This window comes from Sorex araneus, chromosome X, assembly GCF_027595985.1.
Source record: "Sorex araneus isolate mSorAra2 chromosome X, mSorAra2.pri, whole genome shotgun sequence".
Lineage (NCBI taxonomy): Eukaryota > Metazoa > Chordata > Mammalia > Eulipotyphla > Soricidae > Sorex > Sorex araneus.
In genome coordinates this window covers 365,706,710-365,734,582 of record NC_073313.1, presented here as the reverse complement: position 1 = coordinate 365,734,582, position 27,873 = coordinate 365,706,710, and the positions used below count along the sequence as shown (strand labels likewise).

Here is a 27,873-nt window from a genome sequence, read left to right as displayed (position 1 = left end):
ACCTGCTTTCTTGATATTTGAAGAGATAGGAGAGTATGACCACTAAGTGTCTTCTTTGAAGTTTTAATAGAATTTACAAATTCATCTATATGAACCTAGGGAGTTTTTAAACTACTATTTCAATTTCGTTACTCTACATTGGTCTCTGCAGGGGTTTTGTTCCCTCTGATTCAATTTTGGGAGTTCATATGATTCTACTGTTTACATTTCTGTGGCAGAAGATACTAGAGCAAGCACTTGCCTTGCATGTGACCTAAAGGATTAGATCTTTGATATAGCATACAACCTGCAGAGCACTTCTTGGTGTAATAAATACTTGGTTGTAGAGCCAGAATTAAGCTCTGAGCAGCCACCTGTAGGTAAAAACAAGGAAAGAATGTGTCTATTAATTTTAGTTTCTTGACCTTGGCAGTATAGAATTGTTCAAAACTGCCTCTTAAAATTTTTGTATTTCTTAGTTGTTTGTTTCAGTATATTCCGTGTCAACTGAGACCCTACTTTTTTATTTATAGTTTTTTTCTTAGTGAATTTAACTAATGGATTATTTATTATTCTTTCAGAAACCCTACACCTATTTCTGCTGATCTTTTTGTATTCTTCTCTTGTTCTCTTTTGGCTCTAATTTTTATTATATTCTGTCTACTACTCCCTTTGGGATTGATAAGGTTTACTTATTTATTTATTTTTTTGCTTTTTGGGTCACACCCGGCAATGCACAGGGGTTACTGCTGGTTCAACACTCATGAATTTCTCCTAGAGGTACACAAGGGACCATATGGGATGCTGGGAATCAAACCCAGGTCGGCCGCATGCAAGGCAAACGCCCCAAGGATTGATAAGATTTAAGATTTCTGCAGCTGGCAGGTTTGATCAGTTATCTGAGCCCTTTATTTTTTTCTATTGTCTCCTGGAATAGCAGTTAACTTTCCCCTTAGTCCTGCATTTGCTCTGTCCCATGGGTGATGATAGTCAGTGTTCATACTCCATAGACTGGGAGAAAATATTTGCTCACCATCCATATGGCAATGTGACATATTTAAAGCTATGGTAGCACTTTATGAGAAAAAATCTGCCAACCCCATTAAAAATTGGGGAGAAGAAATGATCAGAAACTTGGAAAAGAAGATATATAGATGGCCAAAATATTTTAAGAAATCTTTTGATTTATTTTTACTTCCTTTTTGATACATTGTTATTAAACAATATGTTGTTTACTTGACAGGTGTCTAATCTTCTTGCCACTTTCATTTCATAATTGATTCACTTTTATGGCTTTGTTGTCTGAGTAGATGCTCAGTGTGATTTCCATCTTTGTGACATCTGAGTTGTTTTCTGCCATGTGATCAATCCTATAGAATGTCCCATGCTCACTGAAGAATACACTCCCCGTTTTTGAGGGCCTAACGGTTCCTGATTTGTCTACTAGAATCAGTTCTTCCAACTTCTCATTTAATACACTTGCTTCTTTGCTATTGCTTTGCCTGGTTGATCTTCTCATGATGAGAGTGGTCTAGTGAGTCTGTGGCCATACCACCCTGAACGCGCTAAATCTCGTCTGTTCTCTGAACTGTTTGGTACTTGGATGGGAGACAATGATCTGTTGAAGTATCCACTGTTACTGTGCCACAGCTGATGCATTTCCTCAGGTCTCTCAGCAGTTCTTTTTTAAAATGCCCATTCAGGTGGTGCATATTTATCGAAAATGAGTAAGTCCTCATGTCCTATTTATCTTTTAATGACTGCAGTGTTATTCCGTGTTTTAGTATCTTTTGTAGTTTGAATGGTATTTGGGTTGAAACCAGTGTGACCGTCATTGCTTTGTTCTATCATTATCCTCTATCTATACATTTTCTGACCCTTGACAGGAAGTCAGTGCATAAGACGGGAGGTTGAATTGTGTTTCCTCTAAACTTTTGGGTTTGTTTCCTAATTATCCTGATATACCGTGTCATTTTATGTCATTTTATTAAGTCATTTTTGATTTTTTATAGAAACTATTGACATGAAGAAATTTATTGACATGTCCCTATGTAGTGTTTGGTTGGTTGCACTGTGTAATATTTCCTTTTCATGAATGGCCTTTTGTCTCCTTTTCAAGTAGTATCCTTGCTAGGACTGGGTAAGATTCCAAATATGCCCTCAACTGTTTTGTTAGAGAAAATTTTTTTGGCCATTTTCCCACTTTGGGTGAGAATCTTTCTGGTTTGAGGATTCTTGGTTGGAAGTTAGTTTCATTCAATATTTTCTACGTTTTCCATTTTTTAAACCTGTCTATTGTCACTAGAGAAATCTTTTGTAAATCAGATGTTTGTTCCTTGTATGTGTTGATTTGCTTCTGACTATGACCATAAGAAGTCTGTCTCTGGTTTGTACCGTTTGAATGACAATGTATATTGGTTCAGTTCTGTTTGGCTTACTGAAGTAGGAACTCTTTGGGTCTCTGTGTTCCAATTTTGTGTTTGACCTTTGTTCTCAATTATCTCAGTTATCTCTTCAACCAGTTTTTTTTTCCTTTCCCTTTTTCTTCTCTTTCTGGAACTCCTAAAACTTCCAAGAAATATATGCAGAACTATTTGGGTATTTGGTTGTATGTAAAGGGTACATACATACTTATGATACCAGATACATAAGTATTTGGATTGAGTTTAAATTAGACATTATCTTACAGCAGCGACTATGACACATATCAAAATACACGTACAATCTCATTTGGTGGGGATGTGTTGGAAAAGGGACCGTCATCCATTGGTGGTGGAATTGTTGTCTGATTAAACACCAAATGGAAAACAGTATTTCTGGTTCTCAGTAAACTCAGAATTGAGCTTCCTTATGAACTAGTAATACCACATTTAGGTGTCTAACCCCTGGACAAAAAAACATTCATTCCAAATAAGGTGTGCACAACAGTATTCATTGCAGTGCTCAATAGCAAGGATTTAGAATCAACTTAGATATCTAATAACAGTAAGGATCATGAAGATGTTGTATATATACACAATAAAATACTACACAGTGTGGGGACAGAGCGATAAGATAGCACAGCGGGTAGGGCGTATGCTTTGCACGTGGCCGACCCGGGTTCAATCCTCGGCATCCCATATGGTCCTCCAAGCACCGCCAGGAGTAATTCGTGAGTGCAAAGCCAGGAGTAACCCCTGAGCATCGCTGGGTGTGACCCAAAAAGCAAAAAAAACAAATACTACACAGTGGTAAGAAATAATTTAATCATGCAGTTTTTGCCAATAAAAATGGAACTGGAAGCTAACTTGCTAAATAAAGTAAGTTAAAAGAAGGTCTGTATCACTGTCATCCCACTGTTTGTCGATTTACTCGAGTGGGCACCAGTAATGTCTCTATTATACTTGGTCCTGAAATTTTTGCAGCCTCTCCTTACTCGTCATTTTCAACTGATTTGAGGCTTTTACAGGGTCAGGGGAATGAGACCTATTGTTACTGTTTTTAGCGTATCGAATACGCCATGGGTGGCTTGCCAGGCTCTGCTAAAAGAAGGATACAAATAAATAAATAAATAAAATATAAAACAATTTAAAAATAAAATAAAAATATCACGTCACTGTGTCACTGTCATCCCATTGCCAATTGATTTGCTCAAGCGGGCACCAGTAATGTCTACATTGTGAGACTTCTTGTTACTGTTTTTGGCATATCGAATACACCTGGGTAGCTTTCCAGGCTCTGGCGTTTGGGCTAGATACCCACGGTAGGTTGCTGGCTCTCCAATAGGGGCGGAGGAATCGAACCCGTGTTGGCTATGTGCAAGTCAAATGCCCTACCCGCTGTGTTATCGCTCCAGCCCTACATAAAAATAATAAATAATTAAAATAAAAAATAATTTAAAATAAATTAATCAAATATGAATATAAAAATTAAATCGAATTATAAAAAAATGAAAACTAAAAAAAACAGGAATAAGCACAAAATGATATCACTTGTATGTGGTATTTACAGTAACTATGAATCAATGCAATGCTTTAAAGGCAGGATGCTCAGATAATCCTAGGCTTCAGAGTATAGTGAGAAGATGTAAAGAAATAGAGTTGAACAGCAGGTAGAAACGGCAGTGAAGAAACAATGGGGACAGGGATAACGAGGACTTAGAAACGTTGGTAGCAGCACTGTAGCACCAACATCATCGATTTACTTGAGCGGGCGCCAGTAGCGTCTCCATTTGTCCCAGCACTGAGATTTTAGCATCGAAAACTCTGTCCTCTCTCCGTGGATGCGGCTCGCCAGCTGGATGTCCTTGGGCATGATGCTGACGCGCTTGGCGTGGATGGTGCAAAAGTTGGTACCCTGGAAGAACCCCGCCATGTAGGCCTGGCACGCTTCCTGCAGCGCCGGGACGGCCGAGCTCTGGGAGCGCAGGTGGGTCTTGAAGTCCTGCCCCATCTCGCGCACCAGCCGCCTGAATAGCAGCTCGCAGGTGAGCAGCTCGGTGGACTGGCGGTAGCGGCGGATTCACCCAGCGCCACGGTGTCGGGCAGGTAGCGATGTGGCATCTTTAGGCCACCCGTGGCTGGTGTGCTTCCCAGGCGCCTTGGTGGCCGGCTGCTAACGGGGCACCTTCCCGCCCCTTGTCTTGAGCCTAGCTTGCCTGGCTCCAGAGTGGGGGGCGGGAATCGAGGCTTCTTTTGGGGTGATCTCTAATCGTCCCTGCAGGAACATTGGTAGTTCCTGGAACTCCTGAAACTTCCAAGAAATATATGCAGAAATATTTGGGTATTTGGTTGTTTGTAAAGGGTACATACATACTTATGATACCGGTCGTGTTGGTAGTGTTAAGAGAAGATAGAAAAGATAGATCTAAATATCAAGACCACAGAGTCAACACTGAAATCCTGAGACCCAAACTTTCATAACCAAACTAAAAAATGTGTCTTTCTGATGGCAGGCTGCTGGGTGGTTATTGGAAGTAACCACATTTGTGAAGGCAGTTGACATCAGTGATGAGACTGGTACTGTCTAAAACTCAACTATATTGGGGCTGGAGAGATAGCACAGCGGGTTGGGCGTTTGCCTTGCACGTGGCCGACCCGGGTTCAAATCCCAGCATCCCATATGGTCCCCTGAGCATGGCCAGGGGTAATTCCTGAGCGCACAGACAGGAGTAACCCCTGTGCATCAGCAGGTGTGACCCAAAAAAAGAGAAAAAAAACTCAACTATAAATAACTCTGTAACCCATGGTTCTTTAATAAAGTGTAAAAATAGCGCCTGGCACCTTTCCGCCGCCGCCGTCAATTCCTGACCAATCCCCACTCCGCTGGTTAGGGGCGTGTCCTCATCTTAGGGGGTGTGGCCTAAAAAGTGGGCATTGTCCTTTGGCCACAATTGATAGAATTCATTCCTCCGAAGAACTCCCTGATCATCTTAGTTACTATATGTTAATGCTCAACTAACCCAGCCTATCCTAACTTCACGAAAACTGTCAATGAACACATCAACTTGCACACAAAAGTCCTTTGTCAAAGGAGCATAGCCCAAAATCTTCAGTTGAGGTTCCTCCCAAGCTAACGAGAGCTCCAGATAGTAAAGCCCATAACAACATGAAGAAACAGAGAAAATCCCCACCACCAGAAGAGAACCAAGAAAACATCTCACTAACCTCAGCAGCGACCTCCCAGAAATACACCCTCCTCTCAGATAAAGAATTCAGAGAGGAAATTGTGAGGATGGTTCACGAACTCAAAGAAATTATGGAACGAACATCCAATAAATTAAGGGAGGATATGGATGCAGCGTTGGAACGCTCCACAAAGATAATCCAGGAAGAAATGAGAGCAGAAATTTCAAAGCTACGAACAGAAGTCACACAACTAAAAGAATCAGTAGATGAAATGAAAAACTCCGTAGGAGCCCTCAATAGTAGAATGACTACAGCCGAAGACAGAATCAGTGAGCTTGAAGATGAGCTGCACAAAGCATATAGACAACAACAAATAATGGCAAAATACCTCAAAATGGCTCTAGAGCAAGTTAGAGTCCTAGGAGATGACCTCAGGAGAAACAACATAAGAATCATGGGAGTGCCGGAACCACACGGAACCAATCCCAATGAAAAAAACACCATTAAAGACACCATTGCTAAAAAATTCCCAGAGCTAGAGAATGCGGACATCCAGATACAAGGAGTCCGAAGGGTGCCAGCTAAAAGGGACCCAAATAGAAAATCCCCAAGGCATATCATAGTCAGAATGATGGATGCCGTGGATAGAGACACAATACTGCAAGCAGCAAGATCAAAGAAGGAGATCATATACAAAGGCGCACCCCTTACATTCACAGCAGACCTATCAAAAGAAACCCTCCAAGCCCGAAGACAATGGTGGGATATAGTGAAAAAACTTCATGAAATGAATGCCTCACCAAGAATACTCTACCCGGCTAAACTCTCAGTTAAACTTGAAGGAACCATACACTATTTCATGGACAAGCAACAGCTCAGGAACTTCATAGACTCAAGACCAAATTTAAAAGAAGGACTCAAAGGGCTACTATAAGACAAGGAAAAAGACCTATAAAAACAACAAACCCTACAGAAAAATGGCACAAAATCCCCTGACAATAATTTCTCTTAATGTTAACGGGCTAAATGCACCAATCAAGAGGCACAGAGTGGCAAAATGGATTCGGAAACTAAACCCAACTTTCTGCTGCCTACAAGAAACACATCTGAATAGTCAGAACAAACACAGACTCAAAATCAAAGGATGGAAAACAATCCTGCAAGCAAATAGCCCCCTCAAAAAAAAGGCGGGGGTGGCCATACTAGTATCCGATAGCATAGATTTCAGGCTGAAAAAGATCAGAAGGGACAGCAAAGGTCATTTTATATTCACCAAGGGATATATACAACAGGAAGAAATCACACTCCTAAACGTATATGCACCTAATGAACGACCAGCTAAATACTTAAAAGAACTCCTAACAGAATTTAAGGAGGACAAAACTAGCACCACGATAGTAGTTGGGGATTTCAACACTGCCTTATCACCTCTGGATAGATCGATAAGAACAACACTCAGCAAGGAAACGATGGCCCTGAAGGAAGAAATGGAGGAGACAGGGCTAATAGACCTATACAGGGCTACATACCCCAAAAAGAAAGAATACACATTCTTTTCCAGCGCACACGGAACATTTTCCAAAATAGACCATGTTCTGGGCCAAAATTATACCTTAATAGAATTGGGAAGATAGAAATTGTATCAACTATCTTTTCAGACCATGATGCACTGAAGATGGAAGTTAATGCTGCACAGACGCGGAGAACCAAATCAAACACTTGGAAATTAAACAACTCACTATTGAACAATGAGTGGGTCATGGAGGAAATCAAGAAAGAAATTAAGAGATACCTCTAAACAAATGAGAATGAAGACACAAGCTACCAGAACCTATGGGACGCAGCTAAAGCTGTGTTAAGGGGAAAATTTATAGCTCTGCAAGCCTTCCTCAGAAAGAAAGAAAGGGCCTATATAGATAGCTTGACTTCGCAGCTCAAGATCTTAGAAGAGGACCAGCAAAAGGAACCCAAACCAGATCGAAGGAAAGAAATAATAAAACTTAGAGCAGAAATTAACGATATGGAAACCCGAAAAACAATCCGTAAGATCAATGAAACAAAGAGCTGGTTCTTCGAGAAAATAAATAAGATTGATAAACCGCTAGCAAGACTCACAAAGAAAGAAAAAGAGAAAACCCTAATAAACCGAATCAGAAATGAAAAGGGGGACATCACAACAGAAACCAAGGAGATTCAAAGGATCACAAGAGACTACTTTGAAAGTCTGTATGCCATGAAGCAAGAGAACCTAAAAGAAATGGACGAATTCCTTGACTCCTACAATCTCCCAAGACTGAGCCAAGAAGACGTGAAATACCTCAATAGGCCCATAAATATCAAGGAAATCGAAACTGTAATCAAAATTCTCCCCAAAAACAAAAGCCCAGGTCCAGACGGATTCACTGGCGAATCCTTCCAAACATTTAAAGAAGACTTGTTGCCAGTTCTCCTCAAGATTTTCCAGGAAATTGTAAAGACAGGACCCCTTCCGAACAGTTTCTACGAGGCACATATCTCCCTAATACCAAAAGCAAACAAAGACACCACTAACAAAGAAAACTATAGACCAATATCCTTGATGAACACCGATGCGAAGATCCTCAACAAAATACTAGCAAATAGAATCCAACAACTCATCAAAAAGATCATACACCATGACCAAGTGGGATTCATCCCGGGGATGCAAGGATGGTTTAACATTCGGAAATCAATCAACATAATCCATCACATCAACAAAAGTAAAGATAAAAACCATATGATCATATCCATAGATGCAGAGAAAGCATTTGACAAGATCCAACACCCATTCATGATAAAAACTCTCACCAAAATGGGTTTTGGAGGAACTTTTCTCAAGATAGTCAAAGTCATCTACCACGAACCTAGGGCAAGCATTATCATCAATGGAGAAAAACTAAGGGCTTTTCCTCTAAGATCAGGGACAAGACAAGGATGCCCACTCTCACCACTTCTCTTTATTATAGCATTGGAAGTATTAGCAATAGCCATCAGGCAAGAAAAAGATATTAAGGGGATTCAGATCGGAAAGGAAGAAATCAAGCTCTCACTATTCGCAGATGATATGATGCTATACCTAGAGAAACCTAAAAGCTCTAGTAAGAAACTCTTAGAAACAATTGACCTATACAGTAAAGTCGCAGGCTAAAATCAATACACAAAAATCCATGGCCTTCCCCCACTTCCCGCTGCCGTCTGCGTGCCCCGAGTTTCTGAAGTCACTCCCTGCTCGCCCTGCGTGCCCCGTCTCCCGAACCGGCTTGTAACTGCGCACGTCCATCAGGTACGAGGACCATCCCTCGGCCAGGCCCTCCCTTTCCCCCACTTCCCGCTGCCGTCTGCGTCCCCCGAGTCTCCCCCATCAACAGGAAGACACTGGGGGCGTGGCCTGTGTCTTAGTGGGCGTGGCCTCCTCTCAGAGCGGCCAACGCTAACACGGCCGCAGTTATTCTTTGCTACCTCAGCTCAATCGGTACTGTGTATTCCTTTGAAAACTCACTTTTCCTATCTCAAACACTTACGCAAAATAGCCATTAGCTTAGGCTGACAGTAAAAAAGCTATCAGTGAATAAGGGAAGTTTAGCACAATCGGAGCCCCTTCTTCCCACAAAAAGGAAGAGGAATAAATAACTACAAGGTTCCAACTCTACACTTCCCTGACAATATGAAGAAGCAGCGAAAATCCCCCCCGGGCAGAGAGGGGGAAGAAGAGATACCAGAAACCTCAACAGGGGCTTCTCACATCTACGACCTCTCAGATAAACAATTCAGAGAGGAAATCTGGAGGAGAGTCGACCTACTCCAAGCAATTATGGAACAGACATCCAATAAATTAAGGGAGGAGATGAATCAAGCGCTGGAACGGTCTACCAAGAAAATACAGGAAGAAATGAGAGCAGAAATGAGAGCAGAAATTTCAAACCTTCGAACGGAAGTCTCACAAATAAAGCAATCGGTAGATGAAATAAAAATCTCACTAGATGCCCTCAACAGTAGAAAGACTACAGCCGAAGACAGAATCAGTGATCTGGAAGATGAGCTGCAGAAAGCTTATAGACAGCAACAAATCATGGCCAAAGACCTCAAAATGGCTATAGAGCGAATCAGAGCCCTGGGGGATGACTTCAAGAGGAACAACATAAGAATCATTGGAGTACCAGAACCGCAGGGAAGCAACCCCAATGAAAAAAACACAGTCAAAGATATCATTGCTAAGAAATTCCCAGAGCTGGAGAAGGCAGGCGTCCAGATACAAGAAGTCCGAAGAGTGCCAGCAAAAAGAGACCCGAATAAAAAGACCCCAAGGCATATCATAGTCAGAATGGCGGATGCTGTAGATAGAGACACAATTCTACAAGTAGCAAGGTCAAAGAGGGAAATCACATACAAAGGAGCACCCCTCAGATTTACGGCCGATCTGTCAGAAGAAACCCTCCGAGCCCGAAGACAATGGTGGGACATAGTGAAAAAACTCAACGAAATGAATGCCTCACCAAGAATACTTTATCCAGCTAAACTCTCACTCAAACTCGAAGGAACCATACACTATTTCTCGGATAAACAACAGCTCAGGAACTTCATAGACTCAAAACCAATCTTGAAAGAAGGTCTAAAGGGGCTACTGTAAGACAAGGAGGAGCCCCATAAGAACAACAAATCCCACAGAAAGATGACACAAAACCACATCACAATAATCTCTCTCAATGTCAATGGCCTAAATGCACCTATCAAGAGACACAGAGTGGCTAAATGGATCCGGAAATTAAACCCAACATTCTGTTGCCTGCAAGAAACACACCTGAACAAACAGAGTAAACATAGACTCAAAGTCAAAGGATGGAAAACAATCCTCCAAGCAAACAACCCCCTTAAAAAAGCTGGAGTGGCCATCCTGGTATCCGACAACATAGATTTTAGGATGAAAAAGATCAAAAGGGACAGCGAAGGTCATTTTCTGTTTATCAAGGGATATGTACAACAGGAAGAAATCACACTCTTAAACGTATATGCTCCTAACAAACGACCGGCTAAATATTTAAAACGACTCCTAACAGACTTCAAAGAGGACATCACTAACAGCACAATTGTAGTCGGAGACTTCAATACGGCCTTATCGCCTCTAGATAGATCCACAAGAACAAAACTCAACAAAGAAACACTGACTCTGAATGAAGAAATTGAAGAGAGAGGCCTAATAGACCTATACAGGGCCTTACACCCCAAAAAGAAAGAATACACATTCTTTTCCAGTGCACATGGAACATTTTCAAAAATAGACCATGTACTGGGCCCCAGAACATACCTCAATAGAATCGGAAAAATAGAAATTGTATCAACCATCTTTTCAGACCACGATGCGCTGAAGATAGAAGCTAACCACCCACAAATACGGAAAATCAAATCAAACACCTGGAAATTAAACAATTCCATGTTGAACAATGAGTGGGTCAAGAAGGAAATCAAGGAAGAAATCAAAAGATACTTAGAAACAAATGAGAATGAAGACACGAGCTACCAAAACCTATGGGACGCAGCTAAAGCCGTGTTAAGGGGAAAATTTATAGCTCTCCAAGCATTCCTCAGGAAGGAAGAAAGGACCCACATAGATAGCTTGACTTCACGACTCAAGACCCTAGAAAAGGACCAGAAAAAGGAACCCAAACCAGACCGAAGGAAAGAAATAATAAAAATTAGAACAGAAATTAATGACATCGAAACCAAAAAAACAATCCGAAAGATCAATGAAACAAAGAGCTGGTTCTTTGAGAAAATAAATAAGATTGATAAACCGCTAGCAAGACTCACAAAGAAAGAAAGAGAGAAAACTCTAATAAACCGAATCAGAAATGAAAAGGGGGACATCATAACAGAAACCAGTGAGATTCAAAAGATCATTAGAGACTACTTTGAAGGTCTTTACGCCACAAAAAAGGAGAACCTAAGAGAAATGGATGGATTCCTTGATTCCTACAATCTCCCAACACTGAAGAAAGAAGACCTGGAATACCTGAATAGACCCATCAATGTTAAGGAAATTGAAACAGTAATCAAAAACCTACCCAAAAACAAAAGCCCAGGCCCAGATGGTTTCACTGGCGAATTCTTCCAAACATTTAAAGAAGACCTATTGCCTGTTTTCCTCAAACTTTTCCAGGAAATTGAAAAAACAGAAACTCTCCCAAACAGTTTCTATGAAGCACATATCTCCCTAATACCAAAAGCAAACAAAGACACCACTAAGAAAGAAAATTACAGACCAATTTCCCTGAAGAACACCGATGCGAAGATCCTCAACAAAATACTAGCAAATAGGATCCAACAACTCATCAAAAAGATCATACATCACGACCAAGTGGGATTCATCCCAGGGATGCAAGGATGGTTTAACATTCGGAAATCAATCAACATAATCCAGCATATCAACAAAAGTAAAGATAAAAACCATATGATCATATCAATAGATGCAGAGAAAACATTTGACAAGATCCAACATCCTTTCATGATGAAAACCCTCGCCAAAATGGGGTTTGGAGGAACTTTCCTCAAGATAGTCGAAGCCATCTATCACAAGCCTACGGCAAGCATTATCCTCAACGGGGAAAAACTAAGGGCCTTTCCTCTGAGATCAGGCACAAGACAAGGATGCCCACTCTCACCACTCCTCTTCAATATAGTACTGGAAGTACTTGCGATAGCTATTAGACAAGAAAAAGAGATTAAGGGCATCCAGATAGGAAGGGAAGAAATCAAACTCTCACTATTTGCAGACGACATGATACTATATCTAGAGAAGCCTAAAACCTCTACTAAGAAACTCTTAGAAACAATAGACTTATACAGTAAAGTTGCAGGCTACAAAATCAATACCCAAAAATCCATGGCCTTCATATATGCAAACAATGAGGCAGAGGAAAGGGACATGAAAAAAGCAATCCCATTCACAATCGTGCCCCAGAAAATCAAGTACCTCGGAATCAGCTTAACCAAGGAAGTAAAAGACCTTTACAAAGAAAATTACATAACGCTACTCCATGAAATCAAAGAGGACATGAGGAAATGGAAACATATACCGTGCTCGTAGATAGGGAGAATCAATGTTGTCAAAATGGCAATACTCCCTAAAGCATTATACAGATTCAATGCGATCCCTATAAATATACCCATGACACTCTTCAAAGAAATGGATCAAGTAATCCTAAAATTCATATGGAATAACAAACGTCCAAGGATAGCTAAAACAATTCTTGGGAAAAAGATGATGGGAGGCATCACCATCCCCAACCTCAAACTTTACTACAAAGCAGTAACAATTAAAACAGCATGGTACTGGAACAAAGGCAGAGCCGTAGACCAATGGAACAGGGTGGAATATCCCTACACACAACCCCAAATGTATGACCATCTAATATTTGATAAGGGAGCAAGAGATGTGAAGTGGAGCAAAGAAAGGCTCTTTAACAAATGGTGCTGGCACAACTGGACAACCACATGCAAAAAAATGGGTTTAGACCTTGACCTGACACCATGCACAAAAGTCAGATCAAAATGGATTAAAGACCTCAACATTAGACCACAAACCATAAGGTACATTGAAGACAAGGTCGGCGAAACCCTCCACGATATTGAAGATAAAGGTATCTTCAAAGGTGGCACGGAACTAAGCAATCTAGTAAAAACAGAGATCAACAAATGGGACTACATTAAACTAAAAAGCTTCTGCACCGCAAGAGATACAGTGACCAGAATACAAAGACTATCCACAGAATGGGAAAGGATATTTACACAATACCCATCAGATAAGGGGTTGATATCAATGGTATATAAAGCACTGGTTGAACTCTACAAGAAGAAAACATCCAACCCCATCAAAAAATGGGGCGAAGAAATGAACAGAAACTTTACTAAGGAAGAAATACGAATGGCCAAAAGGCACATGAAAAAGTGCTCTGCATCACTAATCATCAGAGAGATGCAGATCAAAACAACCATGAGATACCACCTCACACCACAGAGACTAGCACACATCCAAAAGAACAAAAGCAACCGCTGTTGGAGAGGATGTGGGGAGAAAGGGACCCTTCTTCACTGCTGGTGGGAATGCCGACTGGTTCAGCCCTTCTGGAAAACAATTTGGACGACTCTCAAAAAATTAGATATTGAATTCCCATTTGACCCAGCAATACCACTGCTGGGAATATATCCCAGAGAGGCAAAAAAGTACAATCGAAACAACATCTGCATATGTATGTTCATCGCAGCACTGTTTACAATAGCCAGAATCTGGAAAAAACCCGAATGCCCCAGAACGGATGACTGGTTGAGGAAACTTTGGTACATCTATACAATGGAATACTATGCAGCTGTTAGAAAAAAGCAGGTCAAGAATTTTGTAGTTAAGTGGATGGGCATGAAAAGTTTCATGCTGAGTGAAATGAGTCAGAAAGAGAGAGACAGACATAGAAAGATTGCACTCATCTATGGCATATAGAATAACAGAGTGGGAGACTAACACCCAAGAACTGTAGAAATAAGTACCAGGAGGTTGACTCCATGGCTTCGAGGCTGGCCTCACGTTCCGGGGAAAGGTCAACTCAGAGAAGCGATCACCAACTACATTGTAGTCGAAGGCCATGTGGGGGAAGGGAGTTGCGGGCTGAATGAGGGCTAGAGACTGAGCACAGCGGCCACTCAACACCTTTATTGCAAACCACAACAGCTAATTAGAGAGAGAGAACAGAAGGGAATGCCCTGCCACAGTGGCAGGGTGGGGTGGGGGGGAGATGGGATTGGGGAGGGTGGGAGGGACGCTGGGTTTACGGGTGGTAGAGAATGGGCACTGGTGAAGGGATGGGTTCCCGAACTTTGTATGAGGGAAGTATAAGCACAAAAGTGTATAAATCTGTAACTGTACCCTCACGGTGATTCTCTAATTAAAAATAAATAAATTTAAAATTTAAAAAAAAAATCCATGGCCTTACTATATGCAAACAATGAGACAGAGGAAAGGGACATGAAAAAAGCAATCCCATTCACAATTGTGCCCCAGAAAATCAAATATCTTGGAATCAGCTTAACTAAAGAAGTAAAGGACCTCTACAAAGAAAACTATAAAACTCTACTCCATGAAATAAAAGAGGACAGAGGAAATGGAAACATATCCCCTGCTCATGGATAGGGAGAATAAACATTGTCAAACTGGCAATACTCCCAAAAGCATTATACAGATTTAACGCGATCCCTATAGGGATACCCATGGCATTCTTCAAAGAAGCGGAGCAAGCAATCCTGAAATTTATATGGAACAATAAACGCTCACGGATAGCCAAAACAATTCTTGGGAAAAAGATGATGGGAGGCATCACCCTCCCCAACGTTAACCTTTGCTACAAAGCGGTAACAATTAAAACAGCATGGTACTGGAACAAAGGCAGAGCTGAAGACCAATGGAACAGGGTGGAATATCCCCACACACAACCTCAAATGTATGATCATCTAATCTTTGATAAAGGAGCAAGAGATGTGAAGTGGAGCAAGGAAAGCCTCTTTAACAAATGGTGCTGGCACAACTGGACAACCACATGCAAAAAAATGGGCTTAGAACTCGACCTGACACCATGCACAAAAGTCAGATCAAAATGGATTAAAGACCTCAACATCAGACCACAAACCATAAGGTACATTGAAGACAAGGTCGGCAAAACCCTCTACGATATTGAAGATAAAGGTATCTTCAAAGATGACACGGAACTAAACAATCTAGTAAAAACAGAAATCAACAAATGGGACTACATTAAACTAAAAAGCTTCTGCACCGCAAAAGATACAGTGACCAGAATACAAAGACTATGTACAGAATGGGAAAGGATATTTACACAATACCCATCAGATAAGGGGTTAATATCAATGGTATATAAAGCACTGGTTGAACTCTACAAGAAGAAAACATCCAACCCCATCAAAAAATGGGGCGAAGAAATGAACAGAAACTTTACCAAGGAAGAGATACGAATGGCCAAAAGGCACATGAAAAAGTGCTCTACATCACTAACTGTCAGAGAGATGCAGATCAAAACAACCATGAGATAATACCTCACACCACAGAGACTAGCACACATCCAAAAGAACAAAAGCAACTGCTGTTGGAGAGGATGTGGGGAGAAAGGGACCCTTCTACACTGCTGGTGGGAATGCCGGCTAGTTCAGCCCTTTTGGAAAACAGTATGGACGATTCTCAAAAAACTAGAGGCTGAGCTCCCATTTGACCCAGCAATACCACTGCTGGGAATATATCCCAGAAAAAGCCAAAAAGTATAGTCGAAGTGACATATGCACTTAGATGTTCACCGCAGCACTGTTTACAATAGCCAGAATCTGGAAAAAACCCGAGTGCCCTAGAACAGATGACTGGTTGAAGAAACTCTGGTACATCTATACAATGGAATACTATGCAGCTGTTAGAAAAAATGAGGTCATGACATTTGCATATAAGTGGATCAACATGGAAAGTATCATGCTAAGTGAAATGAGTCAGAAAGAGAGAGACAGACATAGAAAGATTGCACTCATCTGTGGAATATAGAATAATAGACTATAAGACTAACGCCCAAGAATAGTAGAAATAAGTACCAGGAGATTGTCTCCATGGCTTGGAGGCTGGTCTCTCATTCTGGGTAACTCAGGGAAGGGACCACCAAGTAAAATGTGGTTGGAGGTCATGTGGGGAAAGGGTGATGCGGGCCAAATACAGACTAGAGACTGAACACAATGGCCACTCAACACCTTTATTGCAAACCATAACACCTAATCAGAGAGAGAGAACAAAAGGGAATTCCCTGCCATAGTGGCAGGGTGGGGTGGGGGGAGATGGGAATGGGGAGGGGGGGAGGGATGTTGGGTTTACTGGTGGTGGAGAATGGGCACTGGTGAAGGGATGGGTTATCGAACTTTGTATGGGGGAAACATGAGCACAAAGATGTATGGATCTGTAACCTGTACCCTCATGATGACTCTCTAATTAAAAATAAACTAGTAAAAAAAAAAGAAAAGGCAGCTGAGGTAGAGAAGGGAACACCTAGTAAAGAATGTTGGGAGGATCCATTTTGGTTGAAAGATGAGTGCCGAAAGTAGACTATAGACCGAACATGATGGCCACTCAATACCTCTATTGCAAACCACAACACCCAAAAGGAGAGAGAGAACAAAAGGAAATGTCCTGCCACAGAGGAGAGGTGGGGTGGTAGGGGATGGGGTGGGGGTGGTGGGAGGGATGTGGGAACATTGATGGGGGAGAATGGGCACTGGTGGAGGGATGATGGGTAAACGATCATTGTATGACCGTAATTCGAACATGAAAGTTCATAAGTTTGTAAATGCACCCCACGATGATTCACCAATAAAAAAAATCTATTAAAAAACTAAAAATAAAAATATAAAAAAATAAAAAATATATAAAAAAGTGTAAAAATAAAATGAAACTTAAATATTTCAGCCTAGTAAATAATCCATTTGAGAGACATTAAATTAGAAATTTTCATAATAAAAGTCTATATAAGTTGATAAGATAATAAACTTTTGCATACAAATAAACAGGGGCAAGAAGGTGAGTTGTCTCATCATAACAATGTAAATTTTCCTCTAACAACTTCATGAATATATAAGATCTTGGTATACTGTATGTTTTAAGTGGGTGGATTATTGAGTGATATTGAAGTTAAGCTACTCTTATTGGAGTCTAAAAAATGTATGAAAGACTTAATATTTTTTGCCAAGAAATTAGGCACCTGCGTGTACTGTTTATTGAGCTGGGCCACATCCATGCAGGTTTTTGTTATTGTTGCTTTTGTTCTAAGATTTATACAGGTAACAGTCATTGGATACAGCTCATCTTGGATCCTATTTCCCAATGGTAATCATCCAAGTTGTTACTTTGTAATCCAGGTAGATTACTTTGGGGTCATTACTAAACGCATCCCTTTCTTTTATTTCCAGATATCCTTCGACAATTCAACTCTAAACTGACAGGCTACTTTCTTGGCCATGGAAGCAAATACAGTGCTGGAGCCAGCCTGAAGCAGGCTGTGTCAGGAATCATCTCAATGTGAGCGAGGGACCCCTGAGAGAGTCCCACAGATCTTCTGTGAACTTAGTGGAGGAATTTGTGAACAGTTTTGGGGAGGCTGGTTCAAGAGCGGGTAGAAAAGTCAAAGGCAGATTGAGATGCTCTCTTGGTGCTATCCCTTGAACAGGCTCCTAATTCATTCCATCTGCTTCAGCATGAGTTACGTAGACAGTGATGTCATCTCCCTGCTTGGAACTGATGACTGTCTCACTTCTGGCTCTTAAAATTATGTCTGACAGTGGCTTACTTTGAGTGGAGTCATCACATCACTGCATCTGTCATGATTCCCTTCCTTAGACGTGATATTAAAACCGACTTTTCAGCTCATAATTTTCAAGTTAGATGCTTGAATTGAAAAGCCCTATTTTGAGATCAGTGTGTGTGTGTGTGTGTGTGTGTGTGTGTGTGTGTTGGCAGGGCAGAATCCTGAATCTGAGTTCTGGCCACTTACAGTATTTTCACATTCACTAGGAGTTGCACTGGTTATAAACATGATTCCACTAATGAATAATACTGAGGACCAGGTGCTTGCCGAATATTTGCATTCTAGTGAACTTGTAAAGAACAAAGGCAGACATAGAATGACTGCCTCATTTGTGGAAGTAACAGAATGGGAGACTAACACCCTAGGATAATAGAGATAAGGGCCAGGAGGATCGCTCCACAGCTTGGAAGCCAGCCTCACATGCTGGGGGAAAGGCAGCCAGGGTAGAGAAGAAATCACTAAGTGAATGATGCTTGGAGGGCTCGCTCAGGATAGGAGATGCGTGCTGAAAGTAGACTATAGACCAAACATGATGGCCACTTACTACCTGTATTGCAAACCATAACACCCAAAAGGAGAGAGAGAGAGAGTGAAAGGAAATGTATCTGCCACAGAGGCAGGCTGGTGGTGGGTTTGGAGTGGAGGTGGTGGGAGGGATAGTGGGAACATTGGTGGTGGAAAGGGGCACTGATGCAGGGATGGGTACTCGATCATTGTATGACTGAAACATAATCACAAGTTTGTAAGTCTGTATCTGTATCTCATGGTAATTCATTAAAAAAACACATATAAAATTTATTTTTATTTTTTTATTTTTTTGCTTTTTGGGGTCACACCCAGCAATGCTCAGGGTTTACTCCTGGCTTTGCACTCAGGAAGTACTCCTGGCGGTGCTGTGGGAACCATATGAGATGCAGGGAATCGAATCTGGGTCTGCCGCGTGCAAAGCAAACACCCTACCCACTGTACTATCGCTCCAGCCCCTATTTTTATTTTTTTAATGTAGGATTCCTGCTATATATTCAGCCATTGATTAAGCTGATTGAATTGGGCATGAACTCCACATTACTTTTTTTAAATAATTTTTTTAAGCTTTAAGGTATAAAAAAAGAACAAAGGCAGGATGCTTCATGGTAGTGGCACTGCAGGCAAGGCAGCAGGGTTTTACCAAACACTTGTCAGAAATGGTATGTGAGTTAGGGAACCACCAGTTCGTACTTCAGGAACATTAAATGGCAGGATTGGCTTTCCTGGGTCTTCCAGCCCCACATCTCTTAAGATTCCAGTGCCTGAAGAGCTCTTCCTGGACACAGAACAAAGGAATACCAAGCCCAATATAAGGAAAATATTAGTGGAAGGATGTTCCAGAACAATGCAATTCTCATTCCCTAGAATTCCTAGGGAAACTTCGATTCCCTTATAACCTATTTCTGCCAAAGTTAATGGTAACCTGAGTGATTTTCTTACTAATTAATACGAGGACGTTGGTGATGATGGTGGAAATAATTCAAAAGATTACTGTGCACTCAGAAGTCTCTGATGTCACACCTGATGGTGCTCACGGTTTATCCATGGCTCTGACCCAAAGATCACTCCTGACAGGCTCAGGTAACAATTGTGTGGTGAGAGAGATTGAACTGAAATATCAGTATAGCTAAGATTCTGGGATTGGTTTTCTCAGGTTTTCTACCCCCCTTTCAGTGTGTGTCTGTAAATATAAAACTTAGCAAATTTATCTCTGAAGATGGTACAAAACACTGAGGATGTATATTTCTAAAAAAATGAGAAAATAATGGATCCCATTAAATGCCAGAGCCAAGGTCTTAGAGTGTGAGATATTTCAATATCAGAAAAGGGTCTGCCTTTTCTGTGTTCTCTTTGAAAAGTAATGAAAAGTGCAGATCTGGAAGATGAAGTACTTGGTCAAAACAGAGAGATGGTCATTAACGGACTCAGCTCAGGCTGTCTGACCATATTGAAGGCTTTCACTTATTCCAAGGGAATTCCTCTGATTATCTCAATGACTATTCCCCAGACACTATCAGAGAAGGGGATTATCTCCATGTGTGCAGATTTGAAACCTAGAATGGAAATTCACATGTTGCAAGAGGTGACTAAGTGTTCAAAGCAGGTGTGTCTGACTCACCATAAGAGCTTGAGGCAAGCTGCTGAACTATTTGTGTCCATGGGAATAAGTGCATCCTCAGACTTGTGTGAAATTAAACACATCCACCTTTATGTTGGTCTTGCATGAAACACACCCACCGTTATAATGGCCTTGAGTGATTTGGCTTGGAAGATAAGAACAAATAAGCCAATCAGAAAGCAATCCCACTGTCAGTCCCACCCTTTTAGTTGGCAATCCTCTGCCTCCTCAGTGGACACTAAATGAGGAACGGGCTCATAACAGGGCCCGTAAAGGGTATTCCAACATTCTAGGATGTCTGTCTGGTCTATGCTAGGCTTACTTTTGGATCTTTGCTCTCTGTGTCATACTTTCCTTTTTGTCAATTTCCCACATTCAACTTTCATAAAACTTTTTTTAATGTGTGCCCATAGGGATATGTCTAAACAGGTCACAGAGGTGATAAAAAAGATGAAACATGACAAGGTGAGTCTATGGGGTATGGATGACATCTGATTATATCACTCATGGCTGGAAATCTTGGGAGTGAGCAGGAGAAATCTGTGTTAGGGATAAGATATTGTCAGTTTTTAGGGCCACGTGAAAATTCAGAAAATCTCCTGTCAAAAAATGCAGAAAATGATCTGGAACCTAAAACATGGAACTTTGACCTTAAGGTCTCCAAAGCAAAGAATAGATAATATTACTGATCTATTAATAATTAATAATTATTATTTCTGGTTTGTGAAGCCCCAATAAGTTCAGTGTTCAGCACTTTGCACTTGCTACTGAACATGATCTTAGGACTTGTCATTCATATGATTCCCGTTTATTTCAGAGAATAAATTATAAGAATGATTGGAAGTTACTAACCATGTTTATTGGCGGAAACGACCTTTGTTATTCTTGCACTGAAAAGGTATGTCATTAGATTCTCCATACAAAATTCCCACAGGAAGAATCTCTACCCCAGGTTGGGACATGAATTCCACACTTGTGGTCTGACTTGGATGCAGTAAAATATTGACCCTGAGTCAATATCCGGCAAGATTTTCTCCCCAGAGAGGAAAATCTTGAACAAGCAAGCAAGATTTATTCTCAAATTTATCTTGATTCAATTTCTACTAAGGTAGCCTAGAAAATCTTTCATGAAGCCAAGGGAAATTCCAAATAATCCATAGAAACTGGACCTATCTTTGTAGAGCAGTAAACGCATGCCCTTTTCCAATTTTGAAATACTTCACCTTCTCCAACTTTGTCACTTCTATGAGACCCTTGAGTTCTTCAGGTTTTCAGAAAAATATGGAATCAGGTGATGCTGGGCGTTTGGGGAGAGTGAAATTGCTGTCCTGTGGTTCAGGTGTTGTTAATCTGTCACTGTCATCCCTTTGCTCATGGATTTGCTTGAGTGGGCACCAGTAACGTCTCCATTGTGAGACTTGTTACTGGTTTTGGCATATCGAATATGAGCCACTGGTAGTTTGCCAGGCTCTGCTATTTTATATATATATATATGTATATATATTATTTTTAATTTAATCACCATGTGGAAAGTTACAGAATTCTCAGGGTTATGTCTCAGTTATACCGTATTCAAACACCATCCCTTCACCAGTGCCCATATTCCAGCACCAAAATCCCCGGCATACCCCTCGCCCCCCACCCCAACTGTATAACTGATGAATTTCACTTCATTTTCTCTTCACATTGATTACGTTCCATATTTCAACACAAAACACATTATTGTTGTGGAACGTATATCCCCAAACAAGATAGCCCTACTAAGGAAGCATTTGATAATTAGTTTTCCATTAAGAGATTGTAAGTTTTCAGGTTTTAGAAAAGCTCGGATGTGTCCCAGTCCCGAACCTGGAGCCGTGTTAGTTGCTGCTCAGTGTCGCCAAGGCTCCATCTGGAGAAGGTGTGCTGGTGGCACCTCTTCCTCCCGGCTCCCCGGTGTTGCTGGCCCCAATTCGTGTCCGGAGCATTTTCCGGGCCTCGTTGCTCACCAGAATGCCTGCCGCTTCTCTATTGATTGTGGCAAGATGGCGCCGAGGGCGGGTCAAGGGAGGGACTTCCGGCGGCCGGGACCACTTGGAGTTTTAGGCTGGCGCAACCCCACTCCAGTGCCCCCCCGCGGATCAGATGTGTCCCAGTCCCAAATCCTGGAGCCGTGTTAGTTGCTGCTCAGTGTCGCCAGGGCTCCATCTGGAGAAGGTGTGCTGGTGGGACCTGCTCCTCCAGGCTCCCCGGTGTTGCTGGCCCCAATTCGGGTTTGGAGCATTTTCCAGGCTGCTTGCTCACCAGAATGCCTGCCGCTTCTCTATTGATTGTGGTAAGAAGGCGCTGAGACCGGGTCGAGGGCGGGACTTCCGGCGGCCGGGACCAATTGGAGTTTTGGGCTGGCGCAGCCCCACTCCAGAGCCCCCCCGCGCATCGGATGTGTCCCAGTCCCGAATCCTGGAGCCGTGTTAGTTGCTGCTCAGTATTGCTAGGGCTCCATCTCGAGAAGGTGTGCTGGCAACACCTCCTCTTTCCAGCTCCCCTGTGTTGCTGGCCCCAATTCGGGTCCAGAGCATTTTCCGTGCCGCGTTGCTCACCAGAATGCCTACCGCTCCTCTGTTGATTGTGGAAAGAAGGCGCCCAGCGCGGGTCGAGGGCGTGACTTCCGGCGGCCGGCACCACTTGGAGTTTTGGGCTGGTGCCGTCCCACTCCAATGCCCCCCCTCGGCTCAGATGTGTCCCAGTCCCGAATCCTGGAGCCGTGTTAGTTGCTGCTCCATGACGCCAGGGCTCTATCTGGAGAAGGTGCGCTGACGGCACCTCCTCCTCCCGGCTCCCCGGTGTTGCTGGCCCAATTCGGGTCTGGAGCATTTTCTGGGCCGCGTTGCTCACCAGAATGCCTACCGCTTCTCTGTTGATTTTGGCAAGAAGGCGGCGAGGGCTGGTCGAGGGCGTGACTTCCGGCAGCCAGGACCACTGGGAGGTTTGGGCTGGCGCCGCCCCACTCCACTGGCCCCCCGCGGCTCAGATGTGTCCAAGTCCCGAATCCTGGAGCCGTGTTTGTTGCTGCTCAGTGTCGCCGTGCTCCATCTGGAGAAAATGTGCTGGCGGCACCTCCTCTTTCCGGCTCCCCAATGTTGCTGGCCCCAATTCGGGTCTGGAGCATTTTCCGGGCCGCGTTGCTCACCAGACTATCTGCCGCTTCTCTGTTGATTGTGGCAAGAAGCCACCGAGGGCTGGTCGAGGGCGTGACTTCCGGCAGCCAGGACCACTGGGAGGTTTGGGCTGGCGCTGCCCCACTCCAGTGCCCCCCAGTGGCTCAGATGTGTCCCAGTCCCGAATCCTGGAGCCGTGTTATTTGCTGCTCAGTGTCGCCAGGACTCCATCTGGACAAGGTGTGGTAGCGGGACCTCCTCCTCCCGGCTCCCCGGTGTTGCTGGCCCCAATTCGTGTCCGGAGCATTTTTCGGGCCGTGTTGCTCACCAGAATGCCTGCTGCTTCTCTGTTGATTGTGGCAAGTTGGCGCCGAGGGCGGCTCGAGGGCGTGACTTCCGGCGGCCGGGACCACTTGGAGTTTTCCGCTGCTGCCACCCCACTCCAGTGCCCCCCAGTGGCTCGGATGTGTCACAGTCCCGAATCCTGGAGCCGTTTTAGTTGCTGCTCAGTGTCGCCAGGGCTCCATCTGGAGAAGGTGTGCTGGCGGCACCTCTTCCTCCCGGCTCCCGGTGTTGCTGGCCTGAATTCGGGTCCTGAGCATTTTCCGGGCCGCGTTGCTCACCAGAGACCTTCACTTCTCTGTTGATTGTGGCAAGAAGGCGCCGAGGGCATGTTGAGGGCGTGACTTCCGGCGGCCGGGACCACTTCGAGCTTTGGGCTGGCGCAACCCCACTCCATTGTCCCCCCACGGCTTGGATGTGTCCCGGTCCCGAATCCTGGAGCCGTGTTAGTTGCTGCTCAGTGTCGCCAGGGCTCCATCTGGAGAAGGTGTACTGGTGGCACCTCTTCTTCCCGGCTCCCTGGTATTGCGGCCCCAATTCGGGTCCAGAGCATTTTCCGGGACACGTTGCTCACCAGAATGCCTGCCGCTTCTCGGTTGATTGTGGCAAGATGGATTCGAGGGCGGGTCGAGGGCCCAGGCTCTGCTATTTGGGTGAGAAACTCTCGGTAGCTTGCCGGGGTCTCCAAAGGGGCAATGGAATCGAACCCGGGTCAGCTGGGTATTAATCAAGTAAAAGAAACCATGGAAGACATAGTAAACTGGGTCCTACCCAGGAATCATTTGTATAAAGCTAATCCCTTTAAAATTATTTCCAGAGAGTGTCAGTTCCGCTAATTAATTTTAGCAGGTGATTAAAATTATATAACGTTTCTTTGTGTTCAACTCTAATCTGTGACCTTTAGCTCTTACATCCAATCTGCAGGGCGTGTCTTGTTCGCTTCTGTATTCAGTGAGGCAGTCTTGAAACATAACATTTATCATAATTTCTGAGCAAACTGTACATAAAAGGAAGCACATAAAAGCATAGACTACCCAACAAGTCAAATGTCTTTTCTTTAACACTAAGAATTTAATTCTAGTATTCAAAAGTGAATACATTTTGATGAATATTTCTCTAAAATTTTCTGTAAGTATGGAGACATTGCTTATAACTTTCTATAAAACTGTCATCGTGAAAATGCTGATCGGAATATTCAAAGTAAACAAAATGCTGCTTTGTTTACAGTTCAAAACATGAAAGATAACCTCTTGTTAATATATCATATCTTATAAAAGAACAATTTTGCAATAACCCATAATCTATATTCGCTGTTTTATATTTAACTTGTTCCTGTAATGAAATACTTTGCTTTAATTGCTTCTATCTTGCCTATTATAAACAACTGGATTTTACTTAATATATTTTTTAAAAGCAATTGCGAATTTACCCCTGGAATTATTTTTTTAAATTTAGTCACTATGAGATATACAGTTAAACAGTTGTTCATGATTGAGTTTCAGTCACACAGCATTCCAATACCCATCCGTTCACCAGTGTACATTTTTAACGACAATGTCCCCAGTTTTTCTGTCACCCCCATCTGCCTCTACAGCAGGTACTTTTTTCTCTCTCACTCTCCCTCTCTTGATATCACTCTCTCCCTCTCTCTCACCCATCTGACTCCGCCTTTCGCTCACTATGACATTATGGTTTGCAATACAAGTGATGAATGGTTATCATGTATATCCCTAACCTGCTTTTGGCACTCAATTCAACTATCATTGTCATAGCGGTCCCAGACCTTCTCTATCCTAACTATACCTCATCCCGCCCCTGGCCAACTTTGTGGCAAGCTTTTAATTGTAGACCAGTCCACTTGGCAGCAGTTTCTATTGTCTTTGGGCAGTGTCATTTGTATCGCTTGTTATCCCGTTGATCTTCGATTTGCTCAAGTGGGTGCCAGTGATATCTCCATTTGTCCCTGCCGCATGCTAGTGTAGCCCAATGATATCTGCTTGCTCCAGGAACAGGAATAGCCTCAAACCGTTCGTTCAGGGTTTTAATGAAGAAGTCTGACCATCTCGTTGGTGGGCGGCCATGCGGTCTTTTGGCATCCCGTGGAATCCAGTCGGTAACAGCTCTAGTCCAGCGGTAGTCTCTGAATTGCATTACATGTCTGTCCCATCTGATTTTTGATGCCTTGGCAAACAAGACAGCATCCCTGGTTCTTGATCATCAACAGAGGTTGGAACTCTGGATGTCTTCTCTCACTTGAGTGAAACATGATACTCGAAGCATAGCTCTTTCTATTCATCTTTGGGATACCAGAATAGCGTTCTCATCCTGTTTTCACGGGGCCCAGGTTTCTGAGGACTAGGTTAGTGCAGTAGTCTCATCTTATATATTTTAATTCCCACAAATTAGTGAAAAAATTCTATGTCTTAGCATTCTGATTCATTTCACTCAGCATGAAACTCTCCAGGTCCAACTATTTATAAGAAAATTTCATGAATTCATTTTCCTTGGTGACTGTGTAGTATTCCATTTTGTAGATACACCATAGTTTCTTTATCCAGTTGTCTGTTCTCAGTCACTCAGGTTGTTTCCAGATTCTGGCTATCGTGAATTGTATTGCAATGAATACAAAAGTGCAGACAGAATTTTTGCTGTGTGTTTCTTTGGACCCCAAATTTATATTCCCAAAAGTGGATTGCTGGGTCAGATGGAAGCTCGATATTTAGTTGTTTTTTTTTTCTTGAGTAATCAACATATCGTTTTCACCAAGAGCTGAATCAGTAAGCATTTTCACCAACAATGAATGGGAGTCCCTTTGTTTCTACATCCACACCAGCACTGGTTGTTCTTGTGGATGTGTAGCTGTCTGGGGTCAAATGATATCTCATTGTTTTAATTAGCATCTTCCTGTTGATTAGCAATGTTCAGCATTTTTCACATGCTTTTTGGCGATTGGTATTTATTGTTTGAAAAAATTTCTGTTCATTTGCTGTCTTCAGTTTTTAATTGGGTTGGATTTTTTGTGTGATGCTCTATGGGTGCCTTACATATATTTGATATTAACTCCTTATCTGATGGGCTTAAATATAAGAAAGATGAGGACTAAATATTGGGATTCTTGTAGGTCTACCACCATTAAGTAATGAATTATATTGGAGGTATTTCTTTTCTTGTAGCTCATCTTTAGTCCTGAAAACTTCCAAAACAACATTCAGCATGCACTGGACATCCTTCATAAAGAGGTATGAAGACAGGACCATATGATCTCTGAGCAGACTTTCTAAAATGTATTTGGAGATAGTTATGGCTTTCTGATAGGACCTATATCTCAGGTCCTTTTATAAGGAGTCAGAAAATGAGAGACATGGTCTCATTCAAGTAGCATAGAGGATAAAGGTGGGAGGAATAAAGCCATTAAAGGATGCCAGAAATGAGGACATTGACTGAGGTTTAGAAGACAGAACTGTTCTGATGCATAAGAGACTGGGTGAACCCAGCCTTAAATCTTGTGTACAATTATATTGTTTTTGCTCAGGTTCCAAGAATGATTGTGAATGTCGTATCACCACTGGAGATCATCAGTCTGAGGGCGATATATAAGGAGGCAGGAAACAAGTGCCCTCAAGATCAACTAATGTGAGATGGAAGCTTTTTATCTCCCCCCCCACCAAAGTACCCTGGTTTCCTCAAAAGATACTATACTGGTTATAGATTCCAAGGACAAAAGTGTGGGGCTGCAATGACCATCACACTTACAATCTTAGATGGTTAAGAAGGAAATTCTAAGGCTTTCCTTATCCTGGTATGGGTCTCAGCTGTCCTTGAAGTCTAATTAGAACTCAAATATGACTCTAGTACAGCATCCAGAGAATTTTTCCTGGGACATATTCTTGAACTTTTTTCCTAGAGTCCTTCACTGTCTGGGTCATTGCAGCCGTAGTATGGGACATAGCACATACTAATCAAAAGGTTGATGAATAATTCACAAAGGACACATTTGGTCTTTGATATTAAAGTGCATCTTGGATGTTTTGCTAAAGATTTTTAGCGATCATAATATAAGGATGAAGACCACACATGCACCTTGAGTATGGCAAGAGGGGACTGAGAAGGTGCATGGCTTCTGAGAGACGTGGCGTGCTGTTATGGCGTGCTGTTTTCAGTGTACCAATTCCAGTCCTGTTGTCCGCTCAGCTAGGATACTTACCATGACATCTGAGACCTCCAATTAAGTGCATTCTTAATCTCAAGTAAAGTTCCTGCAT

General features: G+C 42.4%; 1 pseudogene; it reads right to left on the bottom strand.

Moving 5' to 3' along the window:
* Nucleotides 1-334: 334 nt before the first annotated feature.
* On the bottom strand, nucleotides 335-27,873 carry LOC129399932 (histone H3.1-like; annotated as a pseudogene).